Source organism: Heptranchias perlo, chromosome 1 (genome assembly GCF_035084215.1).
Source record: "Heptranchias perlo isolate sHepPer1 chromosome 1, sHepPer1.hap1, whole genome shotgun sequence".
In the NCBI taxonomy this organism is placed as follows: Eukaryota; Metazoa; Chordata; class Chondrichthyes; order Hexanchiformes; family Hexanchidae; genus Heptranchias; species Heptranchias perlo.
The window spans coordinates 74792734-74817528 of record NC_090325.1 but is presented as its reverse complement, the minus strand read 5'-3'; the positions used below and the strand labels follow the sequence as shown (position 1 = coordinate 74817528).

Genomic DNA, 24795 nt, shown 5'->3' with positions numbered 1-24795 from the left:
TCCTGCAAGAAAGCGGGACGTGTGTCAGTGAGTGTCCTGCAGGATGTTTGGGTGATGTGCCTGTCATGGTTGAATAGCTTCCAGTGTGTGTGATCTGTGACTTGTGGGTGGGCGGCTTGCAACAGTGGTAATGTGTGAGGGTGAGAGGAAGCATCTGATTGGAAGAGTTGCATGCTGATGGAAAGAGTTTGTTGGTATGTGGTTGATGGGTGGTGTAGTGCATGGAGCAGTGGATGTGGCTAGTGGTGCAGTTGGCAGGAGATGCCACTTGTTAGTTGACCTCACTCATCTTGACCACTCGTGGCAAAGCATTCAATTTCTTCCTGCACTGCATCCACGTTCATGATGCTATGCACTTGGCATTGACTTCGTCCCCTACTGCCTCGGGAGCATGTGTCTGGAGAGCCCCTTTTGCAAATAAGAGATGCAGGCTGCCTTTAAGAGATGCAGGCTGCCTTTAAGAGGTACAGTCTGCCTTTAAGGAGTGCGAGCCACCTCCCTGCTGGTGAGAAGTCGCTGAACAATGCAGCTGGGCCAGGCTGCTCGTGCTGGAATCAGGTAAATGACCAGGCAACACGAATCTCACATGCTGCCTGCATCGGAACGACCGGTTAATCGCACACCACGACCCCCAGGTCCGGTCGTTCCGATGCAGTGAAGGGATTCGCAAAATTTCACATGTTCCCCCCACCCCGAAGATTTATTGGAGTTATTAAAGAAACCCTGGTGTGACTGTTTTAAAAAATCCAAGGTCTCTCAAAATGGCTGCAGTCAGACACATGGCCGAGGACTGGCAGATTTGAAATTGCATTCTCAACAACTCGGCAGGCTTCGTGTCTCAGACAGGTTTCTTTAAACAATGCAGCTGCATTCTAGCCCTGAGGCAAGCTATCAACATGGCCGGCCAACACATCAAAATTCGAGCAGGAAGTGATCGCAGGACAAAAGGTGAACCATCAAGGTACATTCGGAACAATGGTAAAGCAGTTAGCGAACAGATCGATACAGGAAATGGCCATTAATGTAAATGGGCCAGAGATGGGGTCCTTTGTCTTACGTTTCGTGCTTAAATCAAACAATGAAGCAAGCTGATAAGGTATGAAAAAAACCTGTTACCAAGAGGGTATAACTGGGGCTGCCCAGTATCTCTCTCTAGCTGCTCTCTTCGCCTGGTGGCCGGGGTCCTGCTGCTCACTAGCTCAGACTTGAGAAGGAAGGCCATCCAGAAAAACCTCGCAAACGCAGCAGGAGGCCAGGCCTTTTTCATCTGTTTCACCGGTGAGCATTAATTTTCTGGCCGCCACAAGACAACCTAGCATAAGTGTAAGGTTGGGGGTTAAGGGATATTGGTAAACTTGTGATTTTAGAATTTTCCCTCGATGTGTCCGTTTCTTTCAACCCGATAAGTGTAAGACTGTATTACATCCATAGCGATTTCTTTATCTTCTGTATTATACTGTTTACCTTGTAGTTTTAGTTTTCTTATTAATAAACATTGGTTTTCCTTGTACCAATCCACTGGTCTGTTTGTCTGTCTTTGTTACCACTCGATAAGTCCTCAGCTCAGAATCAGGAAGGGGTAAGCGATTCGCAACCGCACTGCGGGCAGGGCAGCTCAGGAAAACATAACTGGCTGACCTATTATAAGCCCGAGAAACAGTAAAAAAGAAACCCCTTACAGCAGGGTTATCGAATTTACAATTCCTAGGCTGTAATAATTTCACTAGTAAAACCAGCATTACATCTGCTTCTATCTACATAGGGGAAAATCACACCCACTTTAAGTGAGACATGTCCTGTTTCATATTCTGCCAAATGTCAATGCAAGTTTCCAAAAACCCAGAAACCACAGATACTTAGAGCAGTAAGGAGCATTTGTAAATATGTGAGTTTGAGATTTGGAGGCTGCAAAATTCTGATCCTTTTGAATTCAAGTGCGAGGAGCTCATGGGCTTATTTATCACTAAGATTGAGACCATCCATTCAATTGCCTCTGCCACTTCCCTATCTTTTCCTAGCCCACCAAACTAAACTTCTCCTAAGGTTCCCCCCTGCTCTAGTCCTGAACTCACATCTTTCTCTAGTTTTTCTCCAACTCCCCTCATGCCCTCTCCGAGCTCATCTTGACCATGAGACCCACCTCCTGCTCCCTTGACCCTATTCCCACCAAACTGCTGACCACCCAATTTCCCTTCCTGGCCCCCATGTTAGCTGATATTGTTAACGGTTCCCTTTCCTGAGGTACTGTCCCCCTCCCCTGCAAATCTGCCATTATCACCCCCCCCCCTCAAAAAACCCACCCTTGACCCTTGCAAACTATCGCCCCATCTCCAACCTCCCTTTCTTCTCCAAAGTCTTTGAACGTGTTGTCACTTCCCAAATCCGTGCCCATCTTTCCTGCAACTCCATGTATGAATCCCTCCAATCTGGTTTCTGCCCTGCTACAGCACTGAAAAGGCCCTTATCAAAGTCACAAATGACATCATATGCAACTGTGACGATGGTAAACTATCCCTCCTCATCCTTCTTGACCTGCCTGCAACCTTTGACACGGTTGGCCACATCATCCTCCTTCAACACCTTTCCTCCATCGTCCAGTTAGGTGGGACTGCACTCACCTGGTACTATTCTCATCTATCTGGTCCTAGCCAGAGAATCACCTGCAATGGCTTGTCTTCCTGCTCCTACACCATTACCTCTGGAGTCCCCCAAGGATCCGTCCTTGGCCCCCTCCTATGTCTCATGTACAAGCTGCCCCTTGGTGAAATCATCTGAAAACACAACATCAGGTTCCACATGTACACTGATGACACCCAGCTCTACCTCCCTTGACCCCTCCACTGCCTCTTATTTGTCACACTTCTTGTCCGACATCCAGTACTGGATGAGCAAAAATTTCCTCCAACTAAATATTGGGAAGACCGAAGACAAGGGCCCATAAATTGCTCCAAGCAGCGAACGAATGGTGCTCTCTGCTCCATAGATTTATATTCACTCACTAACTCACCACAGTCTTCACTGCAAGAACTTCCTCTAACAGGAAGCTGAGAGGAGCCCAGCGTTAACTCGAGTGAAGCTAGGACCCATGGAAGAAGTGAGAGGAGCGATCTCCCCCCTCGACCAATCAGATTGCAGCCTCCTTGAAACCAGCCGCCAAGAGTCAAAATCTTGAGGGACAATCTGCAACGTAAACACTGGGAAGTGAAAGCAACACCAATAAAATCGTCTGTAAAATCAGTTATAGACAGTGAAAAAAGAGAGGGTAAGAAATAATCAAATTAAATAAAACAGACAGAAGGAAAAATTAAGACTTTTTTTGAAATTTTTTAACTTAAAAAAGATATTATTGACCAAAAACTATTCAAACAAGGAGTAATGAGACTCCACATTTATAAAAGCTAATTATTAGTTTTTTGGCAGTCAATAAGACTTACCATGCTGTTAAAACTTAGTTTAGACCTGGATATTTAAGTGTATCCGTGGCGATATTAAGAACGTATGAACATAGGAAATTGGAGCAGGAGTCGGCCATACGGCCCCTTCAGCCTGCTCTGCCGATCAATAGGATCATGGCTGATCTTCTACCTCAACTCCACTTCCCCACGCTATCCCCATATTCATGTTAGTTAGTTTCCAGCTGGGCAGAAGAGCAAGTTGGCACTGGTCCGTTGATTCTGGTGATTGCAGCTGGCGATATCCCTTTAAAGCAGTCTGCATCCTGTTAGATCGCCAGCGAACCAGGAAGAGCAAGTTCTGGATTTCCATGTTTGTCTGCACATGTGCGAATGCCGGATCTTGTTTTTTCACTTGGCCATTAATTGGGTCTTTGCTCACATCCAAGACATTTTAATGTTAAAGGGTGACTCGCCTGTGCTCCAAAGCAGCTGCATTTGTTTCTATAGGAGACAGTGCATTGCACTTCCCTAAAACCCAATCTGGAAGCATTTTAGCTGGCGTTCGGTCCCTGCTACAAACTCCGTTCCCTAGCCCCGACTCCATCTCTCTCCCTCACTGTCTGAGGCTGAACCAGACCGTTCACAGCCTTGGCATCCTATTTGACCCTGAGATGAGCTACCAAACATATATCCGCACCATCACCAAGACTTCCACCTCCATAACATCGCCCATCCCTGCCCCTGCCTCAGCTCATCGGCTGCTAAAACCCTCATCCATGCCTTTTTTACTTCTAGTCTTGATTATTCCAATGCTCTCCTGGACAGCCTCCCATCTTGCACCCTCGATAAACTTGAGCTCATCCAAAACTCTGCTGCCCATACCATAGCCTAACTCGCACTAAGTCCCGTTCACCCATCACCCCTGTGCTCGCTGACCTACATTGGCTCCCAGTCCAGGAATGCTTTGCTTTTAAAGTTCTTATCCTTGTTTTCAAATCCCACCATGGCCTTGGCCTTCTCTATCTCTTCCAGCCCTGCAACCTCCGAGATCTCTGCTCTCCTCCAATTCTGGACTCTTGCGCATCCCCGATCTTCATTGCTCCACCATTGGCGGCCGTGCCTTCAGCTGCCTAGGCCCTAAGCTTTGGAATTCTCTCCCTAAACCTCCCTGTCTCTCTACCTCTCTCTCCTCCATTAAGATGCTCCATAAAACCCACCTCTTTGACCAAGCTTTTGATCACCTGCCCTAATATCTCCTTATGTGGCCCAGTGTCAAATTTTGTTTGATAATTGCTCCTGTGAAGTGCCTTGGGACGTTTTCCTATGTTAAAGGTGTTATATTAATGCATCACAGGGGAGGAGCGGAAACAGCTTTCTTAGAGTGGTAGATCTGTCTATTGCCACTATGCGTCCAGAAGCCAGCAAGAATGAGATGCATATTTTCCACCAGTGAGGTTCAATGCTTACCCTCCCCTCCACCTCAGAACTTCCTAAAATCAGCTGAATACAACCCGAATGAACTGCCAAAGATTAGGCAAATATTCCTTAACTAAACTGTCGAGGAAACAAACGTACCACAGTAAAAAGCAGCAGAGCTGCATACCTACAATAAAACAGAGACATAAAGCAGAACCATCATAACAAGAACATCTGCCCAGCTCTGCAAAAAGCAATAAAAATACATACAGTTATTGTATTTGCAATGACTTTAACTGCTGCCACCACCCATAATGGAGACAAATATTTTCTAATATTGCTGCTGCTCTGCTGGCCGGCCTCCCATCCTCTACCCTCCATCAACTTCCACTCATCTAAAACTCTGTTACCCATATCTAATCCCGCACCAGGCCCGCACAACCAATACCCCTGTCCTCGCTGACTGGGCTTCTGGTCCCCCAACGCCTCAAATTTAAAATTCTTGTCCTCATAGTTAAATTCATTCTTGGCCTCACCCTCCCGAGTTCTGTAACCGCCACCAATGCTACAACTCCTCATCTCTGAACTTTAATTTCTACCGATTCTGGCCTCTTGTGCATTCACTTAAGCCAAGAGTTGCCAACTCTGATTGGACGTATTCCTCCAGATTTCATCACATGACCTCCAGCCTCCAACCGCCCGGATCCAAGCTCTCGCATTGGTCACCTGACATGTCCATCTTCGTGGCGCATCACCTTCCCATGCCAATCGAAAAATGAATAGACTTTTTCTTATCTATTGGATGATTCCTGACTGTCAGTTAAACAACCGTTTACCCATATCCAATATTTTTTATAACTAATAAACAAAAGTGTTCAAAGAAAATGAAAAAACACAAAACTTTTTAAATTCCCCATGATTTATCTTCTGGGTTGTTCGCAGCAGTGTTCTGGAGATTAATCTTTAATTCCTAGAGTTTTCAGGATAATCCTGGAGGGTTGGCAACCCTACCTCAGCCTCACAATCTGGAATTCCCTCGTAAACCTCTCCTCCTTTAAGACACTGCTTTTGTACTAAGTCCTGCTCACCTATCACCGCTGTGTTCACTGACCTGGCTCCCGCTCCAGCATCACCTCGATTTTAAAATTCTCATCATTGCTTTTAAATCTCTTCATTCCCTCGTCCCTCCCTATCTCTGTAACTTCCTCCAGCCCTACTGCCCTCCGAGATCTCTGAGCTCCTCCAATTCTTGTCTCTTGCTCATCCCAGATTTTCATTGCTGCATTATTGGCAGTCGTGCCTTCAGCTGCCTAGGCCCTCAGCTCTGGAATTCCCTGCTTAAACCTCTCCGCCTCTCTCTCCTCCTTTAAGTCACTTCTTAAAACGTACCTCCTTGACCAAGCTGTTGGTTGCCTGTCCTACTAGCTTTTTCTATGGCTTGGTGTCACATTTTGTCTAATAATCGCTCCTGTAAAACATCTTGGGATGTTTCTACTATGGTAAAGGCGCTATATAAATGCAAGTTGTCATTGTTGTTGTTAAAACTCCACTTTTTGACCAAGATTTTGGTCAACCTTCCAAATATCACCTTCTTTGGCTTGGAACCGTGAAGCTTTGGGATATTTTTCTACTTTTAAAGCGCTATAGAAATGCAAGTTTTTTTTTATTCGTTCATGGGATGTGGGCGTCGCTGGCGAGGCTGGCATTTATTGCCCATCCCTAAGTTGTTGTTGTAATATGCAGGAAATCCTTTACACATGGACACAGGACGTTTTACTCCCCTACACATCAATGCCAATTTAAAAAATATCCTTCCTTTCCCTCTTGAAGAAGGTGACACATATTGGGGCACAGTTCCATGAACGCAAGCTATTTCATGGTTCCGTTCCCAAGTAGCTATTCTTCATGAGTGAGCTGGACAGTGACCCTCAGCATGTTATTTGACTGTAGGTGACGTCTCAGCTGTGCTCAATACTTTCCTGACCCAACATGCACACACATTCACTTCCTAATATTGGTCACTGGTGCAGATTAAGTACAGGTCCTCTCTAACCCATAGACACTGAGGGCCATTGCATTACCTAATCTCAGCTGCAATCAACAAACTCCACGTGAACTAGCAATTGAACGTAGACTTGTTCAGTCTAGCATCACCCGTACCGCATAGTGCAGTAGCCCACTGGGGTATCAGGAAAGCCTGGGAGTGAAATTGGTATTGAGCGGTAGTACAGAACGCGCGATAGCGAATCGGCCACCCGTTTTACACCCCTCGATTTTCTTTTCCATTGATGGGCTGCTAATTCACTATCATCAGTTTTACATTTCCATCCAAGACCAATTTTACCCCCACTGAGATTTCATGTCACTTTTTATTTTAAAGAGGTCATCCAAATCTGAAATCGTATGAATTGGGACAATTTTCGTTTTCTGTACATTCAAATTTTGTCTTATTTTAAGTTTAATATTTTTCTGTAGGATTTAGTTATTCAGTATTATTTTAATTTTTTTTACATTTGAATTTGAATATAATATACTCTATCTGTATACTCTGTACATATTTATTTATATTTTAAAATTCAATTCAGCAGGTTCTCTAGTTTCCTAGTAAAACGTGGTTTTATGTGAATTCCAACCTGCATCTCTCATTGGTACCATAAAACTGAAAAAGAATGCACTTTCTATTTGATAAGGTCACAATTGGTGATTATATCTTACCCAAGATGCTAGACATTCCTGCTAAAAGTAGTCTTGAATGTTAAATTATCTCCACGGTCACATCAAATGCCAACTAAACCTCAACAGTAACGTCACTAGCTTTATTAAATTATTCATTTGTTTTCCCATTTAGCTGCTATAAGCGTTTCTATTCTCTTTTCTTATTTCTCTGCTTTGAACAACCTTTTGTGTTCACCAACAAGCAACTGGGCTAACTGATGAGGGTTTCTTCTTTTCTATTACGATGAATTGGAGCTATGTAATTTGGAATGACATAATTTTTATGATGTATTCTTATTTAACCCCAAAGTCTCAGAATAACTACCTAGATTGTTTTCTAGACTTTCAACAATGCCCCATAGTCATTTTGAAGGTGGAATGCCCACAGTATTCTAAACAGGGTCTTACCATAGATCCAAAGCCCAGAAATTACAGTTGACAATATTAGTGGATGAACATTTAACAAATCTGTTTGACATTTCTTCCTTCAATATTTCAACAGAGGCATTAACCCTTGTGTGTTAAAATAACATAGCGGTGCGGTAAAATTATTCCACAATATTGTGCTGCTGTTGCTGATCACTGGGAAAGGAATTGAAGGTGTTATTTCTGCTGAATAGAACATCGGTCATCTGTTTGTAGACAGCAAAACGGGTACGGAAGCATAGTGGTTATGTTACTGGACTAGTAATCCAGAAGCCTGGACTAATAATCCAAAGTCATGAGTTCAAATCCCTACCACGGCAACTGGGGAATTTAAATTCAATTAAATAAATAAAAATCTGGAATAAAAAAAACTAGTATCAGTAATGGTGGCCATAAAACTACCGGATTGTTGTAAAAACCCATCTGGTTCACTAATGTCCTTTAGGGAAGGAAAGCTGCCAGTCTGGCCTATATGTGACACCAGACCCACAGCAATGTGGTTGATTCTTAATCGCTCTCTGAAATGGCCGAGCAAGCCACTCAGTTGTAAAATCTCGCTTAAAAAGTCATAATAAGAATAAAACCGGACGGACCACCTGGCATTGGACCACTAGGCACCGGACACGACAAAGTCAAACCAAGCCCAGTTGACCCTGCAAAGTCCTCCTCACTAACATCTGGGGACTTGTGCCAAAATTGAGAGAGCTGTCCCACAGACTAGTCAAGCAACAGCCTGACATAGGTATGATTCTCTGAGTATGGCTTTCAGCCAATGTCCCAGATTCTTCCATCACCATCCCTGTGCCCTTGCTACCCTCAGTGCTTCCTCCAAGTGGTGGAAGGAGCACCCCATTCCACCAGAGGTGGCGGTACAGTGATATACAGTCAGGAGGGAGTGGCCCTGGGAGTCCTCAACATTGACTCTGGACCCCATGAAATCTCATGGCATCAGGTCAAACATGGGCAAGGAAACCTCCTGCTGATTACCACCTACCGCCCTCCCTCAGTTGATGAATCAGTCCTCCTCCATGTTGAGAAGCACTGAGAGTAGCAATGGCACAGAATTTTCTCTGGGTGGGGGACTTCAATGTTCATCACCAAGAGTGGCTCGGTAGCACCACTACTGACCGAGCTGGCTAAGTCCTGAAGGACATAGCTGCCAGACAGGGCCTGCGACAGGTGGTGAGTGAACCAACACGAGGGAAAAACCTACTTGACCTCGTCCTCACTATTCTATCTGTCGCAGATGCATCTGTCCATGACAGTATTGGTAGGAGTGACCACCGCACAGTCCTCGTGGAGACAAAGTCCCATCTTCACATTGAGGACACCATCCAACGTGTTGTGTGGCACTACCACTGTGCTAAATGGGATAGATTCAGAACAGATCTAGCAGCTCAAAACCGGGCAAACATTAGGCGCTGTGGGCCATCAGCAGCAGCAGATTTGTATTCCAGCACAATCTGTAACCTCATGACCTGGCATATTCCTCATTCTACCATTACCAACAAGCCAGGGGATCAACCCTGGTTCAATGAGGAGCGTAGAAGAGCATGCCAGAAGCAGCACCAGGTGTATCTAAAAATGAGGTGCCAACCTGGTGAAGCTACCACACAGGACGACATGCATGCTGAACAGCGGAAGCAACATGCTATAGACAAAGCTAAGCGATTCCACAACCAACGGATCAGATCAAAGCTCTGCAGTCCTGCCACATCCAGGCATGAGTGGTGGTGGACAATTATATAACTAATGGGAGGAGGAGGCTCTGTAAACATCCCCATCCTCAATGATGACAGAGTCCAGCACGTGAGTGCAAAAGACAAGGCAGAAGCGTTAGCAACCATCTTCAGCCAGAAGTGCCGAGTGAATGATTCATCTCGGCCTCCTCCCAATATCCCCACCATCACAGAAGCCAGTCTTCAGCCAATTCGATTCACTCCACGTGATATCAAGAATCGGCTGAGTGCACTGGATAAAGTAAAGGCTATGGGCAAAAGAGCTGAATTCATGAGGTGAGGTGAGAGTGACTGCCCTTGACATCAAGGCAGCATTTGACCGAGTGTGGCACCAAGGATGCACAGTGTTCAGTTCCATTTGCAACCCCTCAGATAATGAAGCAGTCTGTGCCCGCATGCAGCAAGACCTGGACAACATCCAGGATTGGGCTGATAAGCGGCAAGTAACATTCATGCCAGACAAGTGCCAGGCAATGACCATCTCCAACAAGAGAGAATCTAACCACCTCCCCTTGACATTCAACGGCATTACCATCGCTGAATCCCCCACCATCAATGTACTGGGGGTCACCATTGACCAGAAACTTAACTGGACCAGACACATAAATATTGTGGCTGCAAGAGCAGGTCAGAGGCTGGGTATTCTGCAGTGAGTGACTCACCTCCTGACTCTCCAAAGCCTTCCCACCATCTACAAGGCACAAGTCAGGAGTGTGATGGAATACTCTCCACTTGCCTGGATGAGTGCAGCTCCAACAACACTCAAGAAGCTTGACACCATCCAGGACAAAGCAGCCTGCTTGATTGGCACCCCATCCACCACCCTAAACATTTACTCCCTCCACTACCGGCGCACAGTGGCTGCAGTGTGTACCATCCACAGGATGCACTGCAGCAACTCACCAAGGCTTCTTCAACAGCACCTCCCAAACCCACGACCCCTACCACCTAGAAGGACAAAGGCAGCAGGCACGTGGGAACAACATCACTTGCACGTTCCCCTCCATGTCACACACCAACCCAATTTGGAAATATATTGCCGTTCCTTCACCGTCGCTGGGTCAAAATCCTGGAACTCCCTTCCTAACAGCACTGTGGGAGAACCTACACCACACGGACTGCAGCGGTTCAAGAAGGCGGCTCACCACCACCTTCTCAAGGGCAATTAGAGTTGGCAATAAATGCCGGCCTCGCCAGCGACACCCACATCCCAACATCCCATGAACGAATAAAAAAAAATTGTCTGATACTGCTGATGTCTTCAGTACTACCCTGACAGCAGCCCAAGGCATATAAAATCACAGCCATTGTGGTCTTTACAGCCACTGGCAGTATCACCTAGCCTACCCGGTTCGGCAATGGCTTGATTTTAAAATTATCATCCTTGTGTTCAAATCCCTCCATCACCTCACCCCTCCCTATCTCCAGGTCTACAACCCTCTGAAATCTCTGCGTCCTCCAATTCTGGATATCCCCGATTTTCATAGTTCCACCACTGGCGGCCGTGCCTTCAGCTGCTTAGGCACTTCGCTCTGGAATTCTCTCCATAAACCAATCTGCCTCACTACCTCTCTCTCCTCCTTTAAGATGTTCCTTAAAACCTATCTCTTTGACCAAGCTTTCATATGGGTAGGATTAGTGCATTGCATGCGTAATGCATGAAGATATCAATTTTGCACCCTCCCTTAAATACCTATAATTCCTCAATTTGCATGACAATTAAAGCTAATACTCAGTCTATGCGTTAAAGTGCACTGCCCAACAGAAAGGCCTGTGGCAATGTTATGACAGACGATCAGTGGGAATTGTATCAATTTCAGAACCCCTGAAGTCACTTGGCCCATTGAGCACATTCCTCTTGGACATCTATCAATCCAACTACATTTCAACCTTCCCTAATGTCTCTGGCTCCAATATCTTACCTGGGCCCATGTTCTCCACTCTGATTTCTAGTTAGCAATTACTCCATTGTCACTAAATGCAGTATGGAACAGTGAAGTTTAACTAAGCAATAGCATCCGGCCACTGTACGCAAGAGTTGGCGTTCTCCACCAGCTCCAAATTGGACCAGAAACATTTTGTTTCACTCCAGTAGATTTGTGAAGGCAAGTCGCGGCCTAATTGGTACAGAATCACTTCCATCGTTGCTTATCTGCAACAAAATACAGCAATAATTGCCTGCTCTTAGTGTTAACTGGAGTGTGTGTTTTCAATCTGAGCATTCTCAACATTAATACCAGATATCCATGGACCTGTCATGACTCCATATTTTACCTTTGATTTTAGTGCAACCTTACCTCTGTTGTGTGATCCTTCATTTTTGGAACATCTTTCTTTATTAATAAGTGACTTTAGAAATGCTGATGTGTTGTTTTCCAAATAATATCTGTCCATTTAGCTCAAAAGTGTTCTGGTTGTCAAACATTTTTCCATGGTATTCCATCATTCCAACTGAAAGAAAAATTAATAACATAGTAGAAACATTTGTCCCTTAGATACAATTAAGTGGTTCTATGCAATTTGGATTTTTTAATATAATCTGTCAAAGGCACAACAGTATTTTATCAGTATCCCCATCCTCCCAGTTCATGATCATAAAGGTCAGTAGTGATACTGCGGAGATTAAAATATATTTCCAGTGGATTGGCTGATGGTTCCAGTTATCTTTATCATTCAGGTTGTGTTACAGCCTACCCCACAATGAAGCAGTGTAAACTTCCGGACAAAACATACAATTGCTGTTGCAAACCAACAGAAATGGTATTACTAGATCAAGTGTCTGAAGCCATCATAATGTAGGACTATCAAAAATGAGTTACAATTTATAATCATTCTTTTATGCAATGATTCAAAATAAACCTGTATTAAATATGTAATAGTTCATATCAGCTTGATAAAGTTGCACTGTCTTGTCTGTATTCGGTTTGATAGGCAGTGATTGGTTTTACTGCATGCTGTATCTATGTGCTTGTCACTAATGTCTTTAAGATGCCACTCTCTTTGGGTAGGACATGACATGATGGGAATGACTCTAACATAAACCTAGTTAGAGGAACTTGCGGGATTGTTAAATTTAAACCTCTCACTAATGAGACAAGTGTTAGCTTTATAGATTGTGTTGTTAATCATAACTATAATAACAGATAGGTAGGAGGAAATTGCAAGGGGATTAATAGCCTCATTGAGGGGTTGTCTGCTATTATTGCTCTGCCTTTAATCTTTCCCACGTAGCAAATGGTTTTGGAAAATTACATACATAATTTTAAGTTTAAATATGTAAATCACTAGTGATCTGGTATGAATAGAGTGCAGACCCCTGTGTGTGGAAATCAGTTGTGTTATCATGTACGATTCACTCGCAGTGACATCTTTGTTGATCAGGGTTATAAAGCTAAATGTTACAAGCTTATTTTTTCCGAACTTATATTATAAAAAAGACTAATTCAAAGTTCAAAAATTGCCTGTACACATTCTGTATTAACATTTTAACCACCTCTTTTACAAAGAGTAATGGATTATAATCAGAATTTTGTTAAGAAGTAAACATCAGTTTTATATACATATTAAAGTGGGTACAGGCATTTAGACCAGATTTTGCAATTGGATCCTTTGAAACGTCTGTCACATTTTATATGTCCAAGCAAAGGTCCGTTAACATAGATAAATATGTGTAATTTATTTTACTTTTTGCAGTTATTATATTGTCAGTTAAAGTAAACTCTCCTCCTGATAGGAAGAATGAGGAGAGGTAATATAAACTAAAGGGTACAACTCTAAAAGGGATGCAGGAACAGAGAGACCTGAGGGTATATGTGCACAAATTGTTGAAGGTGGCAGGGCAGGTTAAAAAAGCGGTTAAAAAAGCATACGGGATCCTGGGCTTTATAAATAGAGGCATAGAGTACAAAAGCAAGGAAGTTATAATGAACCTTTATAAAACACTGGTTCGGCCACAACTGGAGTATTGTGTCTAATTCTGGACGCTGCACTTTAGGAAGGATGTGAAGGCCTTAGAGAGGGTGCAGAAAAGATTTACTAGAATGATTCCAGGGATGAGGGACTTCTGTTACGTGTATAGACTGGAGAAGCTGGGGTTGTTCTCCTTAGAGTAGAGAAGATTGAGAGGAGATTTGATAGAGGTATTCAAAATCATGAAGGGTCCAGACAGAATAAATAGAGAGAAACTGTTCCCATTGGGGGAAGGGTCAAGAACCAGAGGACATAGATTTAAGGTGATTGGCAAAAGAACCAAAGGCAACATGAAGAAAAACTTTTTTACACAGCGAGTGGTTATGATCTGAAATGCACTGCCCGAGGGGCTGGGGAAGGCAGATTTAATCGTGGCTTTCAAAGGGGAATTGGATAAGTACTTGAAGGGAAAAAATTTGCAGGGCTGCAGGGAAAGGGCAGGGGAATGGAACTCGCCAGATTGCTCTTGCAGAGAGCCGGCACGGACTCAATGGGCCGAATGGCCTCCTTCCGTGCTGTAACATTCTATGATTCAATGCTCTATTTGTACTTATAAATGCCTTGATCGGTATTCAGCTTATCAGTAGCAAGGAGGATTTCACTTATCTGGAAAAATGTTTTTCTAATCAGTTATGTGCTGATCGGGGTGAGGGATGTTAGTACTGGAGAATAGAACATTTTTTATTTCAGGTACTCGATGTCAGCATCAAGCACTCCCAGGTTAAATATAACACAGTTAGGTTTAGAGTAAAGGCACTTGATGGGATACATCCAAAGATCCCGAGGCAAATGGGGGTAGAAATAGAGGAGGCCCTGGCTATTATGAGGTTGATTTTAACTCGTGGTGGGGGGCCTGAAGTGAGCAGTGCACCCAGCAGTCAGGAATGAAGCAAGGCCCAACCAATTTTAATGACTGGGCCTCATTACCACGTTGCAGCGTGGACTCTCACCCGAACCCAGTGAGAATGACGAGGTGGCCAGCGGGCGGGAGCGTGATTTCCCACGGCAGGAAGCCTCCATTGGGGACCTGAAGGAACAGTCCCCTGCATCAGGTAAGCAGTTAAGGGGGGCTCGGATCCATTCGTGGTTGGGGGAGTGTGAGGGAAGGCTGGGCAGGAGAGGCTAAAGGTTTCCTAGTGGGGCCTAGAGGAGCACTCTTGGGTTCTATTGATTGTGGATGTGTGCTGGAGGAGTGGAGTGTTCCGAATGTAATTCAAGTCAATGGAAATAAAAATCAGGAGTGTTGTAAAATGGGCTGCCGACTCACTATCACCTGTTTTACACAATCGGACAAAGTCAAGATCTACCCTTAAGTCTCAACAGTAGGAAAAAGACACTCCAAACTTTGTAGATTACAAAAAACAGAATGAATGTGCAATGTAAGCACCAAATTTTATAATAATTACAAACTCACTTGTCAATGAGCAGTGGTCAGTGACTACCATGAATTCCATATGCAAACAAGGATAACAAGCAGAACTTATGAGTAACTAAGTGGAATCCAGAAGCTGTGCTTGGTGTATTGTTTCCTGTGTCACTGCCTCTCGCACCTGCTAAAAGTGAGTGCTTTTAACATTGAGTTTGTTTCAGCTGCGGTTGGTACAGTGTAAATGAAGTCCAATCAACCTTCTTAACAGCATAAGTCTGACCAGCCTGGGGCTAGTAGGCTGGTACAGGTGAAAAATTTGGTGGTTGTTCAGCTGGGTGAAGTGGCCCACACTCTAAATGCTCTTGTTTCATCTGGAAGTTCTATCTGTGTGCTCAAACTGAGGCAGCACAGAGGTACTCTAGGTTATGGAAAAAGCTTGAATTAGGTCAAGGAGTACATTGCTGTTGTGAGTTGTTTAATATTGTGACTTTATATTCCATTAAGGACCCTGCAGATTTTCAATATGATAAACCCAGCACAATGAAAGCAAACATTTCCTAGAACTAAATCAAAAGCAAAAAACTGCGGATGCTGGAAATCTGAAATAAAAAAAACAGAAAATGCTGGAAATACCCAGCAAGTCAGGCAGCACTGTGGAGAAAGGATCATCGACCTGAAACTTTAACTCTGTTTCTTTCTCCACAGATGCTGCCTGGGGTGGGTGGGTGGGGGGGAGGGGGGCAGAGGTCGCGAAATCTTGGTGTAAAAAATGTTTAAAATGTTGCTGTTGAGCTAAACGTAGTTCCCTTGGCTTAAACTCAAAGGCTGACAGGTGTATATTAAGGGGATTGTCTCAATCATCTGTCTTAACTTTAGTGGAAGAGCCAAAACCCCATAAAAATGCCATAAACACTGTTTTTCTGGGATTTCCAATGGATCGACGAGCAGGAGAACCCCCACAGAATTTCACCCCCTATGTTTCAGATGGGGCATCTGAACCATCATCCTGGAGACAATGAAAGATAATTTGACATTCTAGTACGATTCACATTTACTGCCGTTGTGACAATCCTATACTCTCCTCTTAACTTCTTTTCCCTTCTCTCTCTGTCCTCTTCTGCCTCTCTTTCACTGTCTTTTTCTTTTTTCCTTTTGGATGGGAGGTGATGGGTGGTTATGGTATGGTGTTCCGGGGAAAGGAGCCACCAAAGGCTGATGGCTGCATGTGGGGTGCGGGTTGCATGAAAATGTAGCCCTCAGTAACTCTCTTCCTACCCCTCCCCCAATCACTCATGCATCCCTTTTCTCTATTGCTCCAATTGCATAACTTCCCACTTCACCTTCCCACTACCCATCTCCTTCCTACCACTCCCTAACTTCCATCACTACCCTTACCTTTTCCCCTTTGAACTACACACTGAACTCCTGTACTCTCCCCTTCCTTTGCTGTCCAGTCATTCACCTCACATAAAGGCCCCACTTTTGGCCTTTAAAAAGACTGAAGATGTTTCCATTATATATTTCCGCCTTTAGAAAGGCTATTTGGAGGGCAAAAATTGCTGTCAAAACTCAGTGTTTAGCAATATAAATGTGGAGGTAGGAAACAGTAATGAAGTAGTGCAATACGGGAATCCATTTGATGGTTGATGAATTGGAGTTACTGCAGGGTCAGGTGGGTGGGAGGAGCATTGCTCTGTTCGGGCATTCCAAGGCACTGACTCAGGTTGCTGATGTCCCCACTGTGTTAGCCTTAGCTTAGTGATACCACTCCCACCTCTAAGTCAGAAGGTCATGGGTTCAAGCCCCACTCCAGAAATTTGAGCACATAATCGAGGCTGATATTTCAGTGCAGCATGAGGGAGTGTTACACTGTTGGAGATACTGTCTTTCAGATGAGATGCTAAACTGAGGCCCTGTCTGCCCTCTCAGGTGGATGGAAAAGATTCCATGGCATGATTTGAAGACAAGCAGGGGAGTTCTTCTGATGCCCTGGCCAACATTTATCCCCCAACCAACATCACTAAAACAGATTATCTAATCATTTATCTCATTGCTGTTTGTGGGACCTTGCTGTGTACAAATTGGCTGCTGTATTTCCCTACATTAAAGCAGCGACTACTTCAAAAGTGCTATGGGATGTCCTGAGGTCATGAAAGGCACTATGTGAATGCAAGTTCTTCTTTTCTTTCTTTCACTGGGTCCCTGGAAAGAGCCTAAGGCAAAAGAATTCAAGGCAGTTTTAGCGCCTTGATTGGCACTAGCAGTACTATGCCTGCCCTAGAGTGTGATTTAGGTTATCCTGCAGCATGTTGCACAGCTCAATCACTGCCATCCTGATTTGAATGCTATGAAAGAATCGCTGCAATGTTCTGTTGAGAAAATATCTTTAGGTCTAATATATTAGGGTGGCAATGGGATGGTGCGGAGGTGCCCTCTTCCTATGATGATAACTGACTTCCTTGCTGTCCAAATGCTTATTCTTTTTCCTCTTCTTCCAATTAGTATATGTATAAAGGAATGTCAAATAGGATGCCCATTGGGTTGATGGTGATGGTTGTGGTGCTGAACATGTCAGCTCCGGCCTACAGTGTGGTCATACTGCAGTTGTGAACTTTACAAGTTTTCTCACCTCAATGAACAAACATTAATTCCTCACTCTTCTGTTCCAGTTATTGCCTCTCTTTTTAACTTTGTCAACATTTGAATTGCAGCGTAAAGAAACCAAGAGCCCTGTTTATATGGGGGCAGCCTGTACATGATCCAGCGGAAATCGAGGAAACCAACGCGCAGGCATTGTGACATCGTTTCAAGTTTGTTAAATTATATTGTGCTTAGCAACACCTGCTTCAGGGGCATTGGAGCAGCTCTCACCCAACCCGTGACCAGAAGTGCGCATAAAGTCCCCATGGAGTGCGGAGCTGGCATATGGGGTCTCCAACCTTTGACCTCTCAAATATGTCCTGGAAATGGGTATAAATAGGACACAATGAAATCAAAATGGGTCACTATGTGAGTTTACTTATTAAATTCGGTTGATAGCAAACTCGAAAGACCTCACAGCTTAAAAACATACGCCGGAAACATTCAACTTCGACAGGGGCATAAAATGGGTGATATCGAATTTGCCACCTATTATACACCCAGCCCATTATTCATCCCAACTATTATACACCCCGCCCGGTGTACACCTCACCTGTTAGACACCCAGCCCATTATTCATCCCACCCTTTATACACCCCACCCTTTATACACCCCGCCCATTCTACACCCCGCCCATTATACACTCCACCCGTTCTACACCCCGCCCATTCTACACCCCGCCCATTCTACACCCCGCCCATTATACACCCCGCCCATTCTACACCCAGCCCATTATACACCCCACCCTTTATACACCCCACCCTTTATACACCCCGCCCATTCTACACCCCGCCCATTATACACTCCACCCGTTCTACACCCCGCCCATTCTACACCCCGCCCATTATACACCCCGCCCATTCTACACCCCGCCCATTATACACTCCACCCGTTCTACACCCCGCCCATTATACACTCCACCCGTTCTACACCCCGCCCATTATACACCCCGCCCGTTCTACACCCCGCCCATTATACACTCCACCCGTTCTACACCCCGCCCATTATACACCCCGCCCATTATACACTCCACCCGTTCTACACCCCGCCCATTATACACCCCGCCCGTTCTACACCCCACCCATTATACACTCCACCCGTTCTACACCCCGCCCATTATACACCCCGCCCGTTCTACACCCCGCCCATTATACACTCCACCCGTTCTACACCCCGCCCATTATACACCCCGCCCGTTCTACACCCCGCCCATTATACACCCCGCCCATTCTACACCCCGCCCATTATACACTCCACCCGTTCTACACCCCGCCCATTATACACTCCACCCGTTCTACACCCCGCCCATTATACACCCCGCCCATTATACACCCCGCCCGTTCTACACCCCGCCCATTATACACTCCACCCGTTCTACACCCCGCCCATTATACACTCCACCCGTTCTACACCCCGCCCATTATACACCCCACCCATTATACACCCCGCCCGTTCTACACCCCGCCCATTATACACTCCGCCCGTTCTACACCCCGCCCATTATACACTCCACCCGTTCTACACCCCGCCCATTATACACTCCACCCGTTCTACACCCCACCCATTATACACCCCGCCCGTTCTACACCCCGCCCATTATACACTCCACCCGTTCTACACCCCACCCATTATACACTCCACCCGTTCTACACCCCGCCCATTATACACCCCGCCCGTTCTACACCCCACCCATTATACACCCCGCCCGTTCTACACCCCGCCCATTATACACCCCGCCCGTTCTACACCCCGCCCATTATACACTCCACCCGTTCTACACCCCGCCCATTATACACCCCGCCCGTTCTACACCCCGCCCATTATACACCCCGCCCGTTCTACACCCCGCCCATTATACACCCCGCCCGTTCTACACCCCGCCCATTATACACCCCGCCCGTTCTACACCCCGCCCATTATACACCCCGCCCATTATACACTCCACCCGTTCTACACCCCGCCCATTATACACTCCACCCGTTCTACACTCCACCCATTATACACCCCGCCCGTTCTACACCCCGCCCATTATACACTCCACCCGTTCTACACCCCGCCCATTATACACCCCGCCCATTATACACTCCACCCGTTCTACACCCCGCCCGTTCTACACCCCGCCCATTACACACTCCACCCGTTCTACACCCCGCCCATTATACACTCCACCCGTTCTACACTCCACCCATTATACACCCCGCCCGTTCTACACCCCGCCCATTATACACCCCGCCCGTTCTACACCCCGCCCATTATACACTCCACCCGTTCTACACCCCGCCCATTATACACTCCACCCGTTCTACACTCCACCCATTATACACCCCGCCCGTTCTACACCCCGCCCATTATACACCCCGCCCGTTCTACACCCCACCCATTATACACTCCACCCGTTCTACACCCCGCCCATTATACACCCCGCCCGTTATACACCCCGCCCATTATACACTCCACCCGTTCTACACTCCACCCATTATACACCCCGCCCGTTCTACACCCCGCCCATTATACACTCCACCCGTTCTACACCCCGCCCATTATACACCCCGCCCATTATACACTCCACCCGTTCTACACCCCGCCCGTTCTACACCCCGCCCATTATACACTCCACCCGTTCTACACCCCGCCCATTATACACTCCACCCGTACTACACTCCACCCATTATACACCCCGCCCGTTCTACACCCCGCCCATTATACACCCCGCCCGTTCTACACCCCGCCCATTATACACTCCACCCGTTCTACACCCCGCCCATTATACACTCCACCCGTTCTACACTCCACCCATTATACACCCCGCCCGTTCTACACCCCGCCCATTATACACCCCGCCCGTTCTACACCCCGCCCATTATACACCCCGCCCGTTCTACACCCCGCCCATTATACACTCCACCCGTTCTACACCCCGCCCATTATACACCCCGCCCGTTCTACACCCCGCCCATTATACACTCCACCCGTTATACACCCCGCCCATTATACACTCCACCCGTTCTACACTCCACCCATTATACACCCCGCCCGTTCTACACCCCGCCCATTATACACTCCACCCGTTATACACCCCGCCCATTATACACTCCACCCGTTCTACACTCCACCCATTATACACTCCACCCGTTCTACACCCCGCCCATTATACACCCCGCCCATTATACACTCCACCCGTTCTACACCCCGCCCATTATACACTCCACCCGTTCTACACTCCACCCATTATACACCCCGCCCGTTCTACACCCCGCCCATTATACACTCCACCCGTTCTACACCCCGCCCATTATACACTCCACCCGTTCTACACTCCACCCATTATACACCCCGCCCGTTCTACACCCCGCCCATTATACACTCCACCCGTTCTACACCCCGCCCATTATACACTCCACCCGTTCTACACCCCGCCCATTATACACTCCACCCGTTCTACACCCCGCCCATTATACACTCCACCCGTTCTACACCCCGCCCATTATACACTCCACCCGTTCTACACCCCGCCCATTATACACTCCACCCGTTCTACACCCCGCCCATTATACACTCCACCCATTATACATCCCGTCTGACTTTAAGGGAAAAGAAAATCGGACAGGGGTTATAATGGGTAGCCACTCTGATATTGCCCACTCCCCCCCGCCGCCCCACCAAGTTGAAAGCTACACCCACACTCTTTACTGATCATCCATTTTAACTAACTATATGCAGCTGTCAATCATACCTACATTCCTAGGCCAAAGGGAACTTCCTGTACTTAACTACACCAATATCAATACAGATGAAATGATCACCCAACTCAATCCTGGCCTAAACAGATACAATATATTATTAAAATGAGGATACGGCTCATTTTCAGCAGTTAACTTTAGGCCTCTATAAAATGCCTGCTTGAAAATTGGACTCAATTCAAAAGTGGCTATATGGCTTTTAACCCAATGCCTGTTCTGCTCCTATGCTATTGGCCTGAGAACATGAAATCTCTCCTTATATCAACATGGAATTGCCCTACCAAAGTTAAATAACGGTATTACAAAGAAGCTTCAAATATCAGCTCTATGTGAAATTTCTGGAAAACATTTTGTTGGATTTTCACACAAGGATCCAGAAATGACGTTATATTGTGTTAGCATACGAACAAAGCATTCATTTTGAATTCCTCCCTTAGCTATTTTAGTAGAACTGCTAACCCTTTTAAAGTCAATTGGTTAACGCTGCACTGGTAGGAAAGAGGAATTTCAGACTAACATGTTGAGCATTCATGTGCTAATATCCCATCAGACAAAGTCTGTGGTGAACTGAACAAACTCAGGCAAATCTTTTAAAAGTGTGCCCAATATCAATTCTAATTAAATAGCACACAGGAAATGTTCCAGAGACTTTCTAGTGAATTAAAACCAACTGTGGTTATTTTTATCCACTAAAGCTATCAATAGAGAATTTGGCAGCAAATTGCATACCAGGAAATTAAGATAACCATGTATGTGGGAAAAAAAGGTTCCCGCTGTAAAGTATACAGTATAATGCCAAATAAGGTGTGTTTTCATAAAATGTAAAAGCTGGTAGAACAAGCAAGCACCATAAATACTGTTCTTCTGACATCTTTATAATGCAATTTGTGCAAATGACAGCAAAAGGAACCATTTGCAATTCTTTCAAATTAATTTGCACACAATGGAGATTTTTTTTGTTTGTTTTGCTTTTTCATGGAGAAATGCGTGTTACTTTTATTTTGTCACAAAATGCTAGTGTTTCACATCGGTTAAAAAATGAATGTACTGCTAAAATCAAATAAACCCAGGCAGCTGAAATGTAACAAGGCCATGGTTCCAAACTGCATCACCTCCCACTGTGTTACATAGTGATTTGGAACAACTAACGGTCGACATCCATAGAGACCTCCCACTGTGAGTTTGATTATTTTTGAGATCATAGCGGGAATTATGTTAGATTAGTTCTGACAGATTTACAATGTGACATTGGATGCTATTTATTAGATCCTGATTATAATTAAATAAGTTTTGATTTCAGATTCTGTAGTTTGTGGGAATTAATTACAGAATAGGTTGCAAAAGAAAAAAATCCATTCATGAAAATGGCAGGTACGTTATTATTATTATTTGGAAAATGACATCATGGAACATATTTATGCTTTCATCCTTCATGTATTCATTCAAGAATTTTACCTGTTATATTTTTACTTTAGTCTATAAATTCATTTTATTCCAGCTAATTTTGCATCTATTCCAAGTAGCATCAGTAATATTCAAGTTATCTGTCACTTGCACTTTGTTTATAGTAACATGATTTGATTCTCTCCATGCTGCATATTTGATAGAGGTTTCTCAATAAACATATCTTTTCTAGCAGCCAACTCAACAAAGTATTATCAGGGAATGAGTGTGGGAGAGGTAATTTTCACATTGAAACTTGTCGGTGACAGTATGGGGAATCGGTAGCTTTTGGGCCTGAGCTTGTTGGGTGGATTTTGAAGAGCAGGGCAAGATAGAGCCAGCACAAGCACAATGGGTTGAATGGCCTCCTCCTGTACTGTGATACTGTGAAAGCAGAGAAAAAGGCCTTGAACATCAGAGAGGTCTTTGTTAGGAGAAAGGAATGAAACTGGAGTTGGAGCATTTGGATGGGCCGAGAAGGGAATGAATAGTGCAGGGGTCCGGCACTTGGGAGGGAATATACAGATAGATAAAAAGAAAGAGTTACATTTATATAGCACCTTTCATGACCTCAGGATGTCCCAAAGCGCTTTACAGTCAATTAAGTACATTTGAAGTGCAGTTATTGTTGTTTGGTAGATGCATTACAATAATCTCTGAGCTAAATGATTTTTTAAAAAGAATTCAGGCCCACTCCTCATGTTTGAGTCTGGACCGTGTCAGTGGGCTATTTAACTTCGGGGAGTGTCACAGCCAAGCTCTATCTTATCCATGCACTTGGACTTTCCAGTAGGAGCAAGAACCCTGTCTGAATGTTCTCCTGCCTAACCAAGGGGGACTGAGGTAATTATAACACCCTGGGGTAGATTTTGATTTTGTGCGCTAGTGTAAAACGACTGATAGTGAAACAGCAGCCCATTTTACATCTCTCCCGATTTTCATTTGCATTGAAGCTGCCAATTTGCTATCATCCATTTTACACTGTCAAACAAAGTCAAAATCTAATCCCCTAGTGTGCATCCCAGACTAGGATCAGCTAGCTTAACATCAGAGAGAGATTGGACCTAGACTATAACAGTGTGTATGGCTCAGTTGACATGAGTACATATACCATGCTGATGTAGTATAAGCATCGTGCACTAATATTTAAGGAATTTTCCCCATTCTGATGCCCTCCACTTAAATATGTAAATATCAACAGGATGCATCGTATGAAGTTGATAATTCATGCCCCCTCCCCATCAGAAAATGGATGGAGATTAAAAAAATGGGTTGGGGGCGGGAGGAGGAATCCTTGTTGAACTGGGCTCCACCCCAAATTCCAGCCGCAGACAGTCAATCCACCCTCCTCCCCTTGGGCCTGCCTAGAAATATGTCCCCAGTCTATATTGACTGGAGTAGAGGTTAAAGATGATCAAATAAAAGTGTTTGGCGTTTTGAAAGTATGTGAGAAGGTAAATAGTGAAACATTATTTCCAGTGGTCGGTTAGTTGAAATCAATGAGCATAAATTTAGGATTAGTACTGAAAGCATAAATGAAGAGATTAGAAACTTTGGGCCCGATAACGAGGAGGCGGGAAGGGAGCGGGGGGAGGGAGATTTAGCGGCCGGGAAACCCGGAAATATGGGTTTCCCGGAGGTCCTGCCAGATTTAACGGCAGGACCTGATTTAAATTTTTTGAATCGGTTTTCCGGTCACAGCCAGTCGGATTGAGAGGCTGACTGACTGTCAGGTGGGTAGACAACCGGGGAGCGGAGCAGAGGTGAGTCGGACGTTGGGGGGGAGGGGGGAGGGAATCAGACATCAAGGGGGGAGGGGGGGAGTTGGACATGGGATATCAGTGGGGGGAGTTGGACATCAGACATCGGCGAGGGGGATGAGTTAGACATCAGGGGGCAGTTGAACATCGGAGATCGGAGGAAGGTGAGTCGGACATCGGATG

The 24795-nt window shown here is 45.3% G+C and overlaps 1 long non-coding RNA gene across 1 annotated transcript in view; it reads right to left on the bottom strand.

Annotated features, from left to right (window-relative positions):
- LOC137332014 (uncharacterized) overlaps positions 1-24795 on the bottom strand; it is a 168346-nt gene that overhangs the window by 23042 nt on the left and 120509 nt on the right. Inside the window, exon 3 of the long non-coding RNA XR_010965561.1 lies at positions 11989-12142. This is a non-coding gene — a long non-coding RNA (uncharacterized lncRNA). The remainder of the gene's footprint in view (positions 1-11988; positions 12143-24795) is intronic.